General features: G+C 42.8%; 1 protein-coding gene across 7 annotated transcripts in view; it reads right to left on the bottom strand.

Annotated features, from left to right (window-relative positions):
- Positions 1–19,837, bottom strand: part of PAK6 (p21 (RAC1) activated kinase 6) — a 210,420-nt gene that overhangs the window by 103,682 nt on the left and 86,901 nt on the right. The window contains exon 1 of one of the 7 annotated variants that reach the window (XM_069208600.1): positions 12,786–13,054. The exons of 5 other annotated variants lie outside the window; for them this stretch is intronic. The gene's annotated coding sequence lies outside the window, so the exon portion shown is untranslated. Of the gene's footprint in view, positions 1–12,785; positions 13,055–19,837 lie in introns of those variants that run through there. One more of the 7 variants, XM_069208596.1, reaches the window with a different exon arrangement.

The following is a 19,837-nucleotide window of genomic DNA, read 5'->3' as shown; positions in this document are numbered from 1 at the left end:
ATTATTCTAGAAATCGGTACCTTTGATCACGAAGTAACTATGGTTTGAATACAGTAGTCGGCTACAATGAAAGAATTCCAACAGTGTTTGACGATTTCTCTGTAGGTTAACTCATTAGGTTTAATAAACTTACTTGGTTTTACTTTCTATGTAAGTGCTTGTGTTTTTATTTAATCAGACCGGTGCTGTTGGTGCTAAAGGTGTTGGTTTGCTTGGTGTCCCAGTAGGGAATGGGACCATGTGTATCTGATGCGGGGCAGAATCAACTAGAGGCCCTTCGCAATGTATGTGACGTTTTCAGTTCCGCCTACAGACTGCTTTAGCGGTAAGATGAGAGCTCATGTCATCACACAACATATGCACAGAGACGGGGGTTTTGGCCAGCCCCTTTCAGCATTGGCTACTGTAGTTCAGGTAGCTTTAGTCTTTGGCTGACAGTTGTCAATCAATCTTGGTATCAGACACCATCATTCTGTGGATGTGACTGACAGACAAAACCACACACTCTGAGTTTCAGCGTTTTTTAAAATTGTTTTTTTAAGTGCCTCTGCTCCCACACTCTCTTTATATAATCCAATCCCTCCGCAAACCCTGTACCGGGCACCTGTAAGCGCTTTATGCACATTATTTTTTAGCTTACTGTACCGAGACGGCCGTCAAGCGTGTTGGAACGCCACAGAAAACGTCAGCTGTATGCTACAGTGTGTACACATCATGACGCATGCATGCATTGCGTGACAGAATGGAAATTAATATGGCTGCCATGTGTTCAGATGGGTCGTTTAGTATAGTGTCAACACAAACAAGCATTGGTTATGCCATAGTTCGGCACTCGCTTTCAAAGGTTAAGACCCACTGACTTTGCCAATGCTGTTTAAAACAACATGTGAGCTTTATAATTTTTAGATTTTTTCTTTATTGTTACAAGGAACAATATTTTCTTAAATATACGTGTTGTACTCTATAAAATATGTGCCCTACTACAGTCATACTTAAAAGAAAGTGCAATGTAATATTCTATAGCTTTAAATACTAAGGGCCAAATGTACCAAACATTTTTGTGATTGCAAATGAGCCAACGGGCCGTTTGCGATCGCAAAAATGCATTTTGGTATGTAACAAGTCCAATTTGCGATTCGGTAACTTGTTACTGAATCGAAAATTGGATTTGCGACTACATAGCGATTCAGTATTAGGAAGGGGCGTGTCAAGGGCGTCCCTTCCTAATACCCAATCACAGAGGTATGTATGATTGTTTTGTGACCGTGAATGTGGTGGCAAAACAATTGCAGTTTCTGCCAATTTCAAATTGGTGGTAACCCATTTGCAAAGAGGAAGGGGTCCCCAAGGGACCCCTTCCCCTTTGTGAATCAATGCGAAAACGTTTGTTAAGAGGAGGCAGTGGTCCGATGGACCACTGCCTGACCTTAAAAAAATGAAAAGAAAACTTTTCATTTTTAAACGCATCCTGTTTTCCTTTAAGGAAAACAGGCTGCATTTAAAAATAAAATAAAAAATAAATAAAAAAAAGAAGAGATTGCTTTATTGAAAAGCAATCACAGACATGGTGGTCTGCTGAGCCCAGCAGGCCACCATCCCTGTGATTGTAGCCATTCGCAATGGCTCGCAAATTGCAACCAACCTTATGGATATTAATGAGGTAGGTCCATTTGCGAGCCCTTGCGTATCGTTTTAATTACATTCCAACAGCGATTACTTAATTGCGATTCTCAAAAATTCGCAATTAGGAATTCGCTATTGGAGAAAATGATACATCCGGCCCTTAATCACATCCTTGTTTAGTTCTGAAAAAGTCTTAGACGAGATTCACAAAGCAACAATATGACTTGGAGGGAAAATGTGTGGCACCTTACCATGCGCCATACCTCCAACCACTTCTGCCATTAGGGCCGACAGAATTTAACTTTCTGGGGCTTGTAGTTCTATCCTCGAAATGCTCTGTATGTGCTTCAAAATCTGTGCACATAAAGTGATGTTGGAAACAGAAGCCAAGAGTGGCTATAGACGTGAAAGACAAAGGGATACTTGCCAGCTATAACTTCATACCTGACGAGAGAGCTCTGACTAATTGGTGTGTGGGTAGGTGAAAGTGTTTTGGTAGTTAGCTGTGTTATTTTATTTACTTATAAAATTTAATAATATTGAAACTCTTACAAATTGAAATACCGAAATGAAATACACAGATGAATACGTATAAAACGAAATATAGAATAAAAGGTTTAAACAAGACACCTCATAGCAGCCGTCTCATGGGTTGTGTAACCTCTGGTACAAATAGATCCCCAATTCTCTTTAGAAAGTGCAGTCTCAAGGATGGTAGCAGGGCGCACAATACTATTGTGAGTTGTTATACTGACTGTATTGTCATGTAAAAAAACACTGTCATGTTGTAGGTGACAATGAGAGGACATAGCATGATACGTGTGCGTCTTGTGATGTTGTATCATCTGCCGACATAGGTGTTACTCGCTGTCATTGCTGATGTAATAAGCGATTTATTGGCGCACGTTTGCCAGATGTTTATGGAAACCTCACAACTGTGGATATCCGGGAGACAGTGCACCCGTACAGCGCCTCACACCCACCTCCTGACCTCCTCCCCAGGCCACAGCTGGGTGTCCCGGGTATCGAATGAACTTGTTGTTAAGGTCAAAGGGTATGGCCTGACACAAAAATACATTACGCATACCACAACAGTCCCCGACAATTTTGCAACGTCTGGTGATTATAGCAGCATTCATCAGTGCGAGCCAAGTGCGATAAACATCACTTTGAGTCTGAATGCCGGCTGAGTAATGCCACGGGTTTGTGTGTGTGCTCTGTGGTAAATCTATTGAGCCATTACAGTGTGCTGGTGAAGGTTCGCATTTCCGATCCCTCACTATGTTTTTATGAAGTATCTTGGAAAACCATACATCTTCAGTGATGTTCACCATCCATCCATACACAATATACCCCATGGATGCCCTCTGTCTCTCTAACCTCCTTCTCGTGATCCAGAGCCATAGTGATGACACCTGGTCCTGATACGTATGTGCGTGCTCAAGCAGGGGTGATGCTGTTCTGATGCCTCCCATATGAGGTGGACTGCCCAGCGGCACGGTGGCTATCAGCTGTGGTCAGTCCTCCATCGGTGCAGAGTCCAACATGTTTTAGTGGTAGTTTGCTTTGGTTTACATGTGATGAGCCATGTCCATCATACATTAGAACTGCTGTGTGCACAGCTGGCATGTATGCAGGCACATGTATGTTTGGTGCAGTATTTTGTGGTGAAACATTTTCCCGTTATCTGCCCTTTGTATTCTCTCTATTACCGCAAGGCTAGGTGGGTACATTACTGGAGTAGTTGCTGGGGGGGCTAACTGGGACTGGTTGCCATGAGCCCTATCGCATGGGTGGTCCCAATGACCCTTGCGGGAGGTGACTCCCATGCAAAGCACGAACCCCCGTCATTATGCTCTTGGAAAATAAGCAGGATTGCTCAGAAGATTGAATCCGTGGACCTTTTGTCGTTTTGAAATTACTATGAAATAACTACTTTGCAGGACACAATGGCTGAGGCTAGCTGCCCGCTGCCAGGGTTTTGGGGAGTCTGGAAAGCTGCTCATAGAGAGTGTAAAAGTGGCCGTGCTAAGTGTGTGTGTATGTGTGTGTGTATGTGTGGGGGAGGGGGTTATCCATTTATGCTGCTGTTAAATTAAAAGGTCGTATTAAGACACTTGCACGAAAAGAAAACTGGGTTCAGGGTATTAAGAATCTGGGTGGCTTAACTGGGGAATATCCTTATGCTGATTATTTGGTAACTGGGGACTTTAACACAAATTTGTTTCAGCATATAGCTGAAGTCCTCGAGGGCCCTGATCTTTGAAACTATCAGTTAGTTCCCGAACAGTCGAGACGAAGAGAAGAGATTGTTCCTATAGCCCCTTGGGTGAATATGTGGTAATGAATTTAAACAGTCTGGGATTTGAAGAATTGAATGGTCACTTGCCACAAGAACCACCCTGCCCCCGTTGGACAAGATATGATGGGCGGACTTATTTCTATTTGGATTACACTATTTGTAATATGGAATTGTTCCCCTTAATCAAACATTTTTTGACATCCACTCCGTGTGACAGTGATCGTCGCCCCAGACGGTAGTTATAAAATCTAGCTTTCCTCACCATGCTGTGGCTCGGGGTCTGGGTGGTGGCGTATGTTTTGAGTCTTTAAAGCAAATAAAATGGAGCTCTTCCTCTAGTGGCGCAGTAATGGCTGTGTGTGTCAACTACCTCGACTCCAAAGTGACAGGTAGTGTGTCCCCAATTAAGCTATGGGACAATTATTATTATTATTTTTATTTTTTTAAAGGTTAAGGATTTCATCAACCTGTAAATAACTATTTCATCTATGCAGTTTGTTACCACAAGTGAGACCCAGGAGGTAAAGAAAGCTCACAATAAAGCTGCTAGGGCAATTGGGAAGAGCCCTGATTCAAAGGCCTTACTAATTAAGTTTAAGGAACTGCAGAAAGATTATAGGAAGGCCATCTATGAAAAAAAAATCAAGAGATGCTCTAACCTGTGTTGGGCAAAACTTATAGGTGCCAATAAGGACTTGAACTCGAGAAAATTCTGGTCCCTTATTAACAATCTAACACAAGTCAAGGGGGACCTGGTACTGTTAATTTCTCAGAGGGCGAATCAGCTTCCTTTTCGGTTAGACACTTTTTAGTAAGTATGTCTGAAGACAACCAGTCAGGTGAGGAGGTGCAGCCCTCTGCAGTAGCACTGATCAAATTTCATCCTCAGCCACTGGGGACCCCGTCCCCTCAATTAAAAGGCATGACTTTTTCTTTGCCCAGTCTTTGTCGTATTATTACTAAGACAAAACGGGATGGGGCTCTGGGTCCCAATGGCCTTTTGCAGACACTGTTCAAACCGGATATATCCCTTTGGGCAGACCACCTTGTGAATCTTTTAGATTATTGTGTCTTGTCTTCAAAAATACCCCAAGTCTTGGTGCCGTGCTAGAATTCACCCATTACATAAAAGTGTCTCAAGGTCAGAACCAGCCAATTTTAGGCTGATAGCATTGATTGATAATGAGGCTAAGTTTTATGCCAGTCATTTTTTAGAATATCTTCGATCCTGGGCAGAGTTGAAAGGCTTAATTCCAATATGTCAAGCTGGGTTTTCAGCTGCATCCAGTACATCTACCAATTTACTAGCCCTATCCATCTTGATGGACAAGGGAAATTTATCAGGGTCTGTGCTGCATGGCTGCTTTGTGGACTTTAAGGCAGCTTTTGATCGGGTCCCCAGGGGTTCCTTGTGGGTTAAAACTACAAAATTGGGGAATTTCATCTGTGCTTCTGGGGGCTAATATAGAGTTACACACAGACGCCTGGGTCCGCAATAAACTAGGAGAATGCGCTCCCTTTCCTGGAAAATGTCCGCCTCTCATGGTGTGGAGCCGGGGTGCGTGCTCGCCCCCTTGCTTTGTTATTTGTTTTTACAAACCTGTCACCTGCCCTTGATGCCATTAATTCTCACCCCGCTAAGATCAGTGGTCTTCGGCTGACGATTTGGCAATGTTCAGCTATACCAGGGTAGGCCTTCAACGGTTGCTTAACCAATTTGCACTTTATACAGCTGTGAACTATTTGGAAGTAAATCTGCTCAAAATAAAAGTAAAGTAGTTTCTTTTGGCAGTAAAAGACCTTTGGGAAGTAACTGGTATTATAAGAGCAGTAAACTTATTTCACACCACTGTTATAAATAGTTTTGGGTGCATTTCAATTCCAGGGGTAGTTTTGTTAGGCAGAGAAAGGAGACTGAAGTCAAAGTTGTGGCTCTGCATGTTTCTTTTTCAAAACTATTTAAAACCCTTAAGGGGCCTAATCTGTTCCTATTATTGGATGATATGAGAGCAAAGACTACTCCCTCATTGATATATGGCCAGGAAGTTATTTTGGGTAGAGGCACATTTGCTAAACAGGTTGGTTACTGTGATATATAAGAGGGTTTTTCATCTACAGCAATCCGCATCCTCCGCCCAGGTTCAGCTGGAATTTGGTCTCTCAGATCAGCAGGCAGTATGTGCAGGTGCCTTCTTGAAACTCTGTCATAAGTTACGGTGGGCTAAAGTGGGTAGTTTGGAGTCAGTTTTGTCACTCGAAATTAGTGTGACTGAGGCAAAGGGTCTCACTCCTGTTTTTTTGAGTGATTGTAAATGGCTATCGAGAGTTGGGTGTGTCTGGGCTAACAATCCATCTTCAAACCTGGAATTAAAAAGAGTGTTCAGTATTGGTCCTACTATTCGGATCGAGCTCTCCTTGCCAAGCATAAACATGCCTGGGCGGTAATGAACTTGTTCCGGCCAACCACTCCAGCAGGCTGTTTTTCCTGCTCCTATGGCATTTGTTTGAAAGATAAATGTATGGCTTTAAGGATGGGTGATTGGGCCTTTTTGAAACATTTACCCACCTGGCAGCTCAACCCAGGGGAGGGTGTATTGTGTAGTGATTGTGGTAGCTGAGAAGAATCTTTCGATCATGTGGTCTGTTTGTGTCCAGCTTTGCTTAAGAAGCGTAGATCCTTGTTGTGGAACAAGTAGAATGAACTGGGGGACCGCTCCTGTCGGCAGGCCATTATTAAGTCCTTGGATCCTGAGGCTATAATGCTGAATGTTTTGTTGACCAAATTTATTAACGTCGCTCAGGCCAAGTTCATATAGGGCACTGTGAGCAGTGATTAATGGTGTGCAAAACTATCCTCTGCTCTTGCGCTTTTAGGTCTGAACCAATTTTGCACAGTCGCTGAGTTTTTAATCCTTTTATTGTGATTCTTAACATACCACTGGCTGCTAATCTATGATGGATTAATCAATGCACGTAAGCACTTTAAGGACCTAGATTGTTGTCTGCTCCAGGTTTATGGGCAGAGTAGCATTTTTTGGCGCCCGGAAGTAATTTAATAACAATTGCGTCCATTTTTGTATTTCACAGTTGGATTCGCTGCTATTATTGAAATGTTCTCACTTTGATGTTAATGTATATAAATGAATCAAGTATTTTACTGTCATTACATTGTTCGATATTAGTATTGTGTTTTATTGGTAGCTTGGGGTTTTCAATTTGTGTACTGTACTATTTGATTGTTCTTGGTTTTAAATTGTAATGGATTTTAATATCAGCACAATAAATTATACACACACAAATGAGTACTCCTTGGGAAGGTGTTTGTGTCAATTTTTGTGGATTTGCACTCCTAAGTGAGTTGTGCACTTGAGGTTTTGCTCTGATTCCCGTCACCTTTCCTGGACTCTCCTTTTAAAACTCTTGCCACTTCCTTTTTAGCACTTGGATTCCCATGTTTGTTGACACATACTTTGGAAACTAACACTTTTCTACTGCAGGTGTGATGGCGCAACCATGAAGAATTTGCATTTGTGACCTACATTTCGCAATAATATATAGAAGTATAGATGGGTAACAATGAATTATGGGGATGTTTTTCACCAGTGATGTCGAATAGACGACAAGAGCGAAGCTCGAGTTGTCTATGATGTCACTCAGATCCAGAGTTGAAAAACATCCCTGCAGGTCACTTTTTACCCATCAGTAATTTTATGTTTTGCATGGCCCCCGTAATCATCTGCTCCTGACTTCAACTACAGTGCAGGGGTAGTTAATGGGAGAGCTATACATTCTAACACACAAAAGACGTGGTGGTCGACTAGATCAGTGCAGTTTCCTTTTTTTGGTTAGTACCAATTCTGAGACTTCTCAGTCTACCTATGCTATCTACCTACACGAAATATGGACAATTGCAAGAATTTGGATGAGGTGGGATACTCACCTATTGTGACATGCTTCATCACCAGCGACCTCATCCTACCTTGGAAAGTTGGTACTACCAGGGCGGACGCTACCTCAAGGGAGAGTATCTTGAGGGAGTCCTTAGAAATTATTTATGTGGGCATTTTTATGGGATCCAGTTTTACCCAACTAAAAATACATTGGGATAAACCACAAGAATGACTTTATTTGGTAGTACCCTTGATACAAATAAAAAATATTTAGGAAAGTATATTCAGAGGATGTTGTTGTGTATCAAGGCTCTCATGTACCCCTGTGGTGCCGACATGTTTCTGCCACTAACAGCCTAAAAAGGTCTCAGGCATTCATCAGGGCTTATCGGATCCCTATGTTTATTCTATTTGTGAATGTACAGGAAAGGACCTCCCTTTCCTCATTAAGTCAAAGGTAAAAAACCTAATCCGGGTGGCCCTTGCCACATGGTCTGTGTGGGGTGGGCAACTCCTATTACACATTTGTCAAGGACAATCACCTTCCGTAATCCTACCCTGCCCCCAGACACAGCCATCTGGTTGCTATACGTATCATGTCCTCTCCTCGGTGACGCAAATGTGAAAAATAACTATGTTACCTGCTATCCTTAACCAAAACCCACTACTTTCCGTCCCCCTCCTGAAGCTGTGCTTTCTGTCAAATCAGGCAGGCAGAGCAGAGTTCTCCTCCAGGCAATCCCACCATGATACCGATGCTTCACACAACCACCAAAACAAAAAGAAGAAGGTGTAGCAGTGATATTCAAAGAAGACAGAGGCATCACCAAAATGGAAGCTATATATATATATATATATATATATATATATATATATATAAAATATATCTGGATGTGGATATCTTCAGGCAAGACACTGCCCTATCCCAATAAATTCATGCACATTTTTACAGATCACACTCAAAGACAGAGAATTCACAGATACCTTTCCAGCTAGACACCATATCAGGACTTCTTATAAAATACCCAAACTCATGTGTCCTTTGTGACCTAAACCATTGTTTAGATAAACTAAAATGCCACAACCTAATATTATCACATCTGGACTAACAACCCTCATACTCTTCCAACACCTCTCTGACTGACTCGCCTAAATAGACACACAATGGATGCTGTCCTCTGCAATCCAGAGATGTTTAACGTCACAGAAGTCGCTCCTATCCCATGGTGTGACCATTCCCTCGCCTTGATTAACCATATTCTGACAACCTGTAACCAACTTCCTGTGTCAGTTCACTATTAACTCACAAGTTCATTTGTTTTCTTAAAGGTCCGCTCCATTAGAAAGTATTTCAAGGTTTATTATTGTCATGTTGCACTAGGTTGTTTATAAGTGTTTTTTAAATAAATGTGACTTGAGGCCAACTTTATGTAAAGCATACAGATGGACCAAATATACTCAAAGAAGCTATGTAACTGGATGGACACTGCCTTTAAACAAGTCCCCCATAGAAAGGGAAAGGAGACTTGGATAAATAATAATATTCAAATAAAGATAAATGCACAAATATCTTTCCTTCAACGATCATGGTACAAATTTGACAGCCTAATGAAAAAAAAAAAAAACACGTTTACTAAGACACAACAGGATGCACAAATCATGAATCTATAAAGCGAAGAAGAATTACTACCCAGACAGAATATCAACAGCCAAAATTCCCTCAAAGGAACTACACAAAATTATATCAGAATGACATCAACTCCTCATTACCAGAGTTTCTGCGACCAAACAGTCATCATTTGATCTCTAAAGCCAAAGCTCTAAAGGCATGCTTATTACGTAAAAGAAAAAGCATGGTCTCAACCAGCCTCACAAAGAGAGTTCATTAGAAAAAACACACAACCATTCAGGCCTTCTTCAAGGTGCTGTCCACACAGAATTACATGAGGTTGTAAGATCCATTGGTCTAGCCAGCACAACCTCATACTCTTGCCCCACCCCCAAGGAATATACAACAAAACACTAACATCAGAAGCAATCTCAACAATGAATAACAAACAAGTCCCTAAAGACATCTGTTAGAAACGTCCTCCTTCTTCCAGATATCAAAACATCTGGAGGAAGACTCTTTACCAAGTGACCACTCACAAGTTTCTGGCCAGGAAAAGGTGTTGAAACTGCCACGTTCACCACTTTGGACAACCTGCAAACTTCAAAGTAGCTAAAGAGGGAATGGCAGCACTCATTCTTTTGAGCCTGTCAGCAACATTCTGCACTGTCCATCACAAAATCTTACTCACCAGAATAAATGATAATGGATATCAAACCATATACCCTTGGCTGGATTGACATCTATCTCGAGGACAAGTCAAGTATTGTTTCTAGGCCACCATTCAGTCTCAAAGCCACCATCCAATGGATGATAGTTACCCCAGAAAACCTTAAATGTGGGGACTGAAAAACTACAATCCACTAACAAAGTGGCCTAAAGAACTAAAATCTCCTTAGAGGTAGAATGTAAGAATAATCATGAATTCAGCCTTGGCCATGATCCCACAAGTCAACTTATTGACCAAATCCACATTACACACCATGTGGTAACTTCAACGTATCTTCTCTCATCTTGGATCCCCAAAGAACATCCACTTCACCCATCTTATCTTGGCTGAGCTATGCTAATGGACTATACGATGGGGCATCAATATCTCCTGTCTGATGACCTAAAAACAATTCAAAATGCAGCAGTGAGACAACTTCTGCACCTTAAAATTCACAACCACATCTCCCCAGCTATGAAGGTTCTGTGTTGGCTGTCTGATGCCAGTAGATATATCTTAAAACTACTGTGTATAACGTGCAAAGCAATAAATAGAAAAGCCAATGAAAATCAAGATAAACTTCCAGAGGAGAATGCTACACTCCAGATTGTCCCCCTCAAATAAATGTTTTGCCATATATAAAAAAACACTGTCTGTGGCACATCCTTCTCCGTACAAAACTGCCAACCTATGGAATTCCCTCCCAGCAAAAGATTAGGACCACTGTATATTACGTGAAGTTTAGAAAGATGTTATAAATGTGGGTTTTCCGAACTTGAACCTCGTAGTACAAAAAACGGAGTAAGACCCTCACTATCAATGGGAAGAGAGTACCTAGTGTAACACCAAAAAACAGGAAGAATCGCATACTTCAGACCAAGGGTCTCCAAACTTTTCTGAGCAAGAGCTACTTCTGATCAGTGAATCATCATGAGCTACTTAAGACTAAACAACTTGTGCATTGTTACCAGGCACACCCAGCTTCATTGACTTTAAGGCTAATGTCTATAGAGCCAGATAATATGGCTTGAACAAAATACTTTGAGGCAGGCACTATGACAGGGCTGCCGTGTGTTTCAGTGAGTGGGGTCTTTGGGGACGTATGAACTTGTGTGCATGTGAATGGGATATATGTGTATGGGTGACTAAGAGCCTGTGTCTTGAGTACTTGTGGCACAGGACATGGCACTGTTACAAGTATAACACAAACATACAACCTTTTTTTATGGGAGAAATTTAAAGTACAGACAAATGTTCTGCAAAAATCTTCATAAATATGAAACACCTTTCTGCACTTTAAATGTCTGCCATTTAAAAAATGACTGTATTTTCAGTTATACATATGGCACAGTGTGTGCTGGCCACTGGGAACAAGAAGCCTGTTTGTAAATGCACCACTTTGGAATGGGAGAAAATTAAAATGAAAAGAGTCTGTTTAATCATTAGGCACATTTTCATTTTCTCCCATTTAAAAGTATTGAGAAGCATCACTTTGTTCTCTCATTTCAATACTGAGTTGCCAGGGACCTTTATTTAAGAGTTAAATACCTCAGTGATTCAGTTCTTTATCTTTCTGCAACCTGTGCCATAAATCTCACTGCTCATGATGAGGCCCTGCTATCTGCAGCCTGATACCCCTGAGAATTGAATCAACGTTAATCCACTTCTCCTTCTGTCCTATATTGCTTGACCTTCCAATCTATGCCCAAATACTCTTAAATGTATTCTCTAACAACAGTACTGCCAGACATCTAATACCACAGTGGGGGAGGATAACCAAACAAATGAACAATAGAAACGGCATTCTTTCCCTTTAATCACGAGACACAACTAGGAATGCAATATGATACAGAAGTAAAGCATCTGCATCAATAACAACAATTAACTTCCCTTTAGCCTAGAACATCCATGCTACTAACCACTACACCAACTCTAAAAATGTTGCCTATTATACAAATAAGACTGCAAACCCTGGCTAAACAGACTAGGTGGTTCCCACCCTGTGGTCTGGGGTCTCCTGATGGTCCATGAAGCTTCCACAGGGGGTCAGCGGCTGCTTAGAAAATTAAATATTAACAGATTAGGTCCCCAGCTTTCAGTAATAATTCGGTGGGGGGTCCCCCGATTCCAATATCGATTCAGTAGGGGTCCCTAGGTGCCAGTAATGATAAAGTGGGGGTCCACACTAGTCAAAAGGTTGGGAACCGCCGGACTACGGTACTAGTCATCCGCAAAGCGCTTCAGGGGGTAGTAAACTCTGTATAAATTCACAATCCAACGTCCCACCTGTTACAAAATGTAAAAGTAGAGCTCTCCAGTTTTACAACTCCTTGCGTGGATAAGTGAGAGAGTCCAGGTTCTCTTGCCTGCTCGTGACATTGTTTATTCCTTTATAAATTCTGGACTCCGTGTGCCAGAACTGACTCGGAGTGGGCGAGGTGCCTAAAGCTGTGGAAACCGGCAGCTTTGAAACAGGGCCTGCAGCAGGGCAGGGTGGGTTAAACCGCCCAATGTACGGCTGGGCAACGCCAAAATACAAATCGTTTTTCCAACACCTAAAGATGAATGTCATGAAAACCCGTCAAGACAATAAACGTTAATTGTAAAACACGGTAGCGAATCATATACTAGGGTTCGCGAGGCGCAGCTTACCCTGAAATCTGTTCTCGGCAGGGGCTCGCGAGACCACAACCCTGAAGCAGAGAAGGCTGAATTTAGAGCTGACGGGAGGGTGCTGCTCGGAGAAGGGGAGCGGGGCCGACGTGTTTGTACAGTGCCTTTCTCACCTAGCTGCGAGTTTGATTTCAGGGTGTGGTTGGGGAGGCACACAGGCCATAGGCTGCCGAGTTTCAACTTCTGCCGCAGCAACTGGTTAGAACTGCAGCGCGAGGTGAGGGCGCGGGGCTCCCCGGCGCGCGGCCCTGAGGGAGGGCAGGGTGCATTGTATCCGAGCCAGACAATGGAAATCACATGTGCGCGTGACAGGAACCCACACGAGCGCCAGGTCTCGCCTCCTGGAGAGGCTGCAGCATTAATAACCGGCTGTCTCGCCGTCGTTTCGTGCAGTCTCTGCCGCTCCGGGGCGCCGACCTGCTTCCTCTAATGAGTTCCCAGCTCTGCTGTGCGAGCACCTGCTGCGATCCCCGGTGAGCACGGCTTTGAGATTTCAAATCGAGTTTAATATATGGCTAGAAAACACCTTTAAGCCCAGTAGGGTAAGTTCGCTGACTTTCAAAAGCTATTTTAAGGCAGTTTAGGAATATGAAAATCTGTCGCGGGAGAGCTCTAAAATGCAGACATTTTACATTTCTCAGCGCCGGCCTTGAATCCAGTCCGTGTATTATTTCTTTGCAGTTTGATACTTTGTAGTTCTTAAAATCCCAGAATGTAAATACAAAAAGTGCCACGCTGAGTTCAAGAAGTTATTGAACTACACTGGAAAGATGCACTCGAAAATCAGACCGGGGAAACATTTAAATAGTACACAACCTCAGGGTTAAATTTACAAGCACTTTCACCTGGAACTAAGTTCAGGTCGCAAGCTGTCTCGGTGCCATCTCTGAGAGAACATGGTACCATTCTGGGCTTTTCTTTTACAAATCTTTGTTTTCAGGCGCCTTCCCCACTTGGTTGAGTTGCGAGGAACAGACTGCAAATCCCACAGTGCATTTGGTTGCTAAATGAAAGTCCAGGGTTGCTAAATGGTATCCCTGCTGACAGTCTACTAGCAACCTCAAACCGCATTACATCAGTGCGAGTGTAGACGACAACTCCCAGAATGCATCATCCCGGTAAAAAAACAAACCTCCGAACCGGAGACCGGTGCAGCAGGGACATGCTTTCACCAGGTACACTTGCTTTACTGCACGTGCAGCAGGTTATCCTGTGTTACCGAGTCCCGGGGGGCACACGCTGTGCCTTCCGGCCAGTACGGAGCTATCGGGCCTGCTATTGCTGCAGCTGAACCCCGGGCGACAGCTCGCATGAAACGCACGCTGAGTCAGGGAAATGAAAGCTTCTCTTTCAGTGACTCAGGGGGGAAGGCAGCAGAGCATGAAAGACAGAGGCAGGTAGCGAGAGAAGCCAGATGAAAGGGTTGTTCACAAGCCAATGCGTGGCACATTCCTTGAATACCTAATACGAACTGGGATTCGAAATATCTCCCCAGGAATCATGAAATTTTGATTAGGGGTTTTCACATGTATATTTTATACGGCTATATTTCTGCAAAACACTGCGCTGTAGATAACCTCTAACGTACTTTACACTATCTGAAGTCCACGAACAAAACAGAAAAACTGTGTATTTTCTTTGTTATCTATAATTATTTAGTTGTCCTTAGTGTGTATTTGAATACTTTCCTATTTTAGTTGTTCATGTTTATCGTATTTTCAATGCCTTTTCTATTTCGCACTGCTAGTTAAACCTGTGCGTACAGCTGTGGTGGCATGCTTCCCACATTTACTAAAAACAAAAATGGCGCCTACTTCGCAGTCACATCATCTATCGCGACACAGTTGACCATCCATATCGTCATACACGTGCTCTCCTGTACGACATACTGGCAGCAGCATATCTCATGACTGGCCTAAACAAATGAGAACACCGATAGAAGTACAGGGACTGGCCCTCCGTGCTAGCATCATATTCATGACGTGTCGCATCGCATACAAGGCCCCAGGGCTAAAACCCTTCCACACACGAAATTAACTGCCACATGTCCACACTAAAAAGCAGGACAAAACCAGACTGGGAAAAATAACTGCAATGAAACAAACCGAACGACAAGCCTTCTCAGTCTGTGCGTTAAGGATCTGAAACAACAGCCCCATCGATATCAGAACCACCCCCAACCTTCTGCAGTTCAGAAATAGGCTTAAGACCCACCTCTTGTGCGAGAACATTACATCTCCACAAGCCAGGTCTCCCCCATCTCAACTTCAGAATAATGTATTTATATAAAATCCTAACAAACATTGCCCTTTCTACGGATAAAAAAGTACTATAATGGATATTACAAATAAAATTAAAAGTTGTCAGCAATTACTGGGTTAGCGTCCTATTTTACATGTTCAAACTTTTGTGTATAGGCGCCTTTACTGAAAGAGAATGTAATTTGGCTGTTTTGTTTTCGGCGATCAATAGGAGTATTATTAACAGACGTGATTTTCGACAGACCGTGCACATTAACTTCGACAGATAGTGCAAATTCTTCAGATCTATCTTTTATGTCTAGTGCCGAAAGCAGTCATTGTCAACCGTCAGGTTTGAGGTAAGGACATGATGGTTCTGTAGCGGGGTTTTGGCCCTTTTAGAGCTCAATAGCCCAGATTTCGGGTCTTCACCCTTTCACCTACTCCGCAGATAGCGGGGAATTTAAGGCGGCCTTTGCAAGCCTCAGGAATTTCACAAATTGAGAAAACTTTATTGGATCCCTGGAAAGAAAGCAGGACACTACCACTGCCCTGTATGTGCGTATGCTCCTTTCTAAGAAGGCCTTACGCTGGAGTGACCTCTTACTTTTCAGTACAGCATTACAGATGCATGCTAAGATCTTCTCTTGCCAGCCCGCACAACCTTCATATGGTATTTGAGGTTTTTTTCTTTCTGAACTAGCATGTTATATAATGATAAAAGATTTCCAAACCTATATGTTTTAGGTAAAGTGAGAAACCCGCCTGCAAATAATTTTGAGGAGATAGCAATTTGTAGGTTTGTGTCAGCATCCAGGCATGGTGTCATTTGGAGAAGGTGTCCTTGTCTCCTGCAGAGATCTTAGTGTCATTGTTTATTTAGTTTTTTTTTTTTTTTTGCTCCCTTAAAGGAAGAATACGTACATGGTGTATCCCAGAGGGTAATGTTTTTCAGATCATCCAATGTTTTTTTCAGGTATTTTCCTGCTCTTGACATATGTGAGCTGTTATTTATTTCCTGTCACAAATTCTGGCTTAAGGCATTTTTGGTGCAGTTTTAAGTTTAAAGCAAGTTTTTACAAAGGCAGTCTGCCTGGAGACTGTTTTTAAGACCAAATTCCAAACTTATCTGTGCTGGAGATGTATTTTTAGGGTGAGTAAATATGTAACTATACATATTTGAGTTATTACCAAGTCCAAAACATTCATATCTCCCCCACAGAGTGCCTCTTTGCCATATCTTAACGTTGCTAGCAGTTTCACTGACATAACGTTTAGTACTGGGAGGAGAGAGAGCCCCTTTTGGGATTTGTAAAGTGTTTTGAAATGCTGCCATTAGCCCCAGGCCTTTTATTCGTATTTGGCACAAAATGAGGTTTAAAGACACCTCTTGCTTTGAATAGAACACCAAGGTACTTGTACTCTTTTCCTGATGCTGTCAGAGTTTCTCCCAAGAACCATTTTTTCATCTTTTGCCCAGTGTCACGACCTTAGTCTTTGTCAGGTTTATTTTCATTCTAAAATACAATGACCGAAGTTGGCGTTATATTGTTTCAAGGAGTCCATCAGTCTATGAACGCCAACTTCGGTCCTACTTAACTTGATCAAAAGGTCTGCGAAAAGCAGGTTAGATGGCTGGAGTGTTGCTGTTTTTGGGGTGTGGGAATTTACTCTATTCAGTTGCGATATGAGGACTGCTAAGTATAGGTTGAATAATTTGGGTGCCAGCACACATCCTTGCTTCAACCCTGAGTTTGTGTTGATTTTTCTTGATAGGTGGGTCCCTTCTACAATTTTGATCTTACTCAGGTCTTTGTATGTAGTATTTGGATATGTCTTAGCAGCTGAGAAGGTATGTTCCAATTCACTAAGTTTTTCCACCGCCTCTCCTGCTGCACTCAACCAAATGCAGCTTTGAAACCTACAAAACAGAGGTGTAGTGTCAAACGTTTTCTTATCCGCTGGTCCATGATCAGTGTGAGTGTTAAGATATTTGTCATAGTTTATAAATCTTTGATAAAGCCTGTTTGATTAATCTGTATTATTTAATGTTCACCAGCCAAAGATGACAGGTATTGTAGCAGTTGGATGGCAAAATATTTGGCCTTGTTATCCAGCAGGGAACTCAGCCTGTAATTCTCTGGTAGTACCCTGTTGCATCCTTCGTAAATTGGGTTAATAACCGACCCTTTCCAGGAGTCTGGTATCACTTTGTCTCGTAGTAACTAATTGTAAACTGATTCCAATTGCCCTACCCAGAATTCGGAGTTTGATTTATAGATGGTCTGTGGTACTCCATTGGGTCCTGGTGCCCCAGGTCTGTGACCACCTTTAATTGTTTTTAAAATGTTGCTGTGCTGGCAGAAGATTGTGCTTACCTTATTTTTTTGGGTGCTTGCGCTCAAGGTTTGGGTATTATTACGTCCTGATACTTTGGTGATAATACCGCCTCAATATTTTTAAATGTTCCTTTCCTCCAGCTGTTGTCTTGTTCTTTAGTACTCTCACGAAGACTGAAATGTTTAGCTAAGAACTTTGTCCAGCTGTCCTCTGGGATACTTGAATTAATAAGGCTGTTTGGGCACAGTCCTAGATGTTTGACTGTCATCCAAAATTATTTCTCAACATCCTGCTTCATTGTAAATAATCCTAAATCCCAGTTCAGGGTTCCCATCCTGTCCAGCTCTCTGGTCCTCTATAGGTAGGCTTATACTCCACAGATACAACTATACATGCATTTATTGAGCATCTTGGTAGTATATTTTATTTGCAGCCACCTCCCACCGACTTCTTGGACTTCCACTCACCGTGGCATGTGGTGATGACTCCTCCAGCATAATATGGCCAAAGTAAGAATCACTTATCATGGAGCCCAATTCCAGGGCTTTAATTTGTATTATGAATTCGAATCCTTGCATAACATTGGCCCTAGAAGTACAGAAGTCACTAACAACTTGCTGTGGACATCGACGGACATTGTGGAAATGACTCCCGACATAAACGTAGCAGCAGTCTTGACATGTTGTGGACATCCTTTGACAACATGGAGATTATGGCTGAATTCTCCGCTGTGTTTCTGCCCTCTTCTTTTGCACTCTGTCTCGCTCTCTGCTGTGATCTCTGTTCACGTCTCTTTGAGGCTGTGCTGCTCTCTCTTACGCCCCCATCTATCCAGCTGGTATCTCGCCTCGGCCGAGCCCTCTGCAACCTCCTGTACTGCGCTCTTATGACCCCCGTGTTCTGTGGCCCCGCCGTCTCATCGCCTGTGATTTATCCAGGTTTTCAAAAGCGGGTCAAGCAAAGTCGAAGCTTCTGAGTTTGTCGGTTCCGGCTCGAGTTGCACTTATTCCCACCATGTTAGTTCACGTTTCTCTAATTTCTTTCCTAGCAGCGCTTCTCTTCCCTGTGCCCACGCAGCACGGTTCCCGAGACACCTTACACGCGGCTCACAGTGTGCACCGAGCTTCACGATGGAGAAGGGGGTGCGACTGAAGAACTTCGAAATAAATTCCGGCCACACTCGATCGGACTCTTGCCCTTTCCTGGTTGAAGTAAACTGTTAGGTCAAATAAGCACTCAGGGCCCAGAAGCATCCGGAGGGTGACGCACGCCCTTAACAAAACTACCAAATAAATAATTTACACCTGTTTTTCACCCAGCACGCCAGTGTAATGCGTGGGGCAAATATTTTCATCATCACATGCCAGCAGCCCATAAAACACAAAATTCAGAGTCTGGCCCAAGAAACCACCTCTGTGCGACGTGGCACTCAGTTCCATCAAGCTGGGTGTAGTCTGGAGCAGAGAGTAAACAGTATTGATGTCATCCGGAATTGTATATGGACATCGTGCGAGGTAACATGCTGCTAGTGGACATGGAGGGAAGAGTGAGCTTTTGCAGTTATTTATGTAGTGCACTTGGGGGGAACTTCTGTCTGCATATGTAGTGCATGTGGAGCGTTGCCGTCCCGACGTGTGGTGCATGAGGGAGGCTGCTTCTGCATTGTTAAAGTGGTGCTTACATGTTGATATGTGGGGGTTGTGTGTGGACGTGTAGTGCGTTTGGGGGAAGGTGCTTCCAATTGGATGTGGAATGCTTGTAGAAAGGCTTCATCCGGATATGTAGTGCATTTTGGAGAAAGGTATTTCCAGCTAAATGTGTAGCAGAGGTGCTTCCGTGTGGACCTATCGTTTTTGTTTTTGGGTGCTCCCAAATGGATAGTGTATGTGGTGGGTGCTTTCCTTAAGCTACTCCTTTCCCTAGAGTTGTGACAGCATTACAACATTGGCAATGAGGGTGACATTTTCGGTTCTTAAAGGACTCAACGTTGATCCTAGTTGGTGTGACTCTCGTGACGAAGACTGAAGAAAAATTATGTTTTTGCCTACGGTATATTTTCCAACAGTGTTGTGTGCATGGCAGTAATAGAGCAATACACCTATGTGTCTGCAAGATGGTGGAGTTAAAGGTTCACACACTCAGGATTGAGGCCTGCACAAAGAATCTTAATGCACAAGGAAAACCGCTTAGACCAACACATGTTACCTAGATGTGCAAAGGCTTATGAATTTACTAGTCTACACTTGTGGTAGCAACACATGCACTAAAGCTATGGCATAAAAGTGCCTGTGCATGCATGCATGTTCTGAACAAGGTCCTATCCCTGGAGCACAGTCCTCCTCAGCTACACTGGTGCATCTCCTCCTTGGATGGTAAGAGATTATGGAAAACTGTATTGGCAAAGTCAGCCAGTACTTATAGCATTTCAGATCGTGTGCAGCTGTATAAGCT

This window comes from Pleurodeles waltl, chromosome 9 (assembly GCF_031143425.1).
Source record: "Pleurodeles waltl isolate 20211129_DDA chromosome 9, aPleWal1.hap1.20221129, whole genome shotgun sequence".
NCBI lineage: Eukaryota > Metazoa > Chordata > Amphibia > Caudata > Salamandridae > Pleurodeles > Pleurodeles waltl.
The sequence above is the reverse complement of the archived record's forward strand: the minus strand, read 5'-3'. Positions and strand labels throughout refer to the sequence as shown.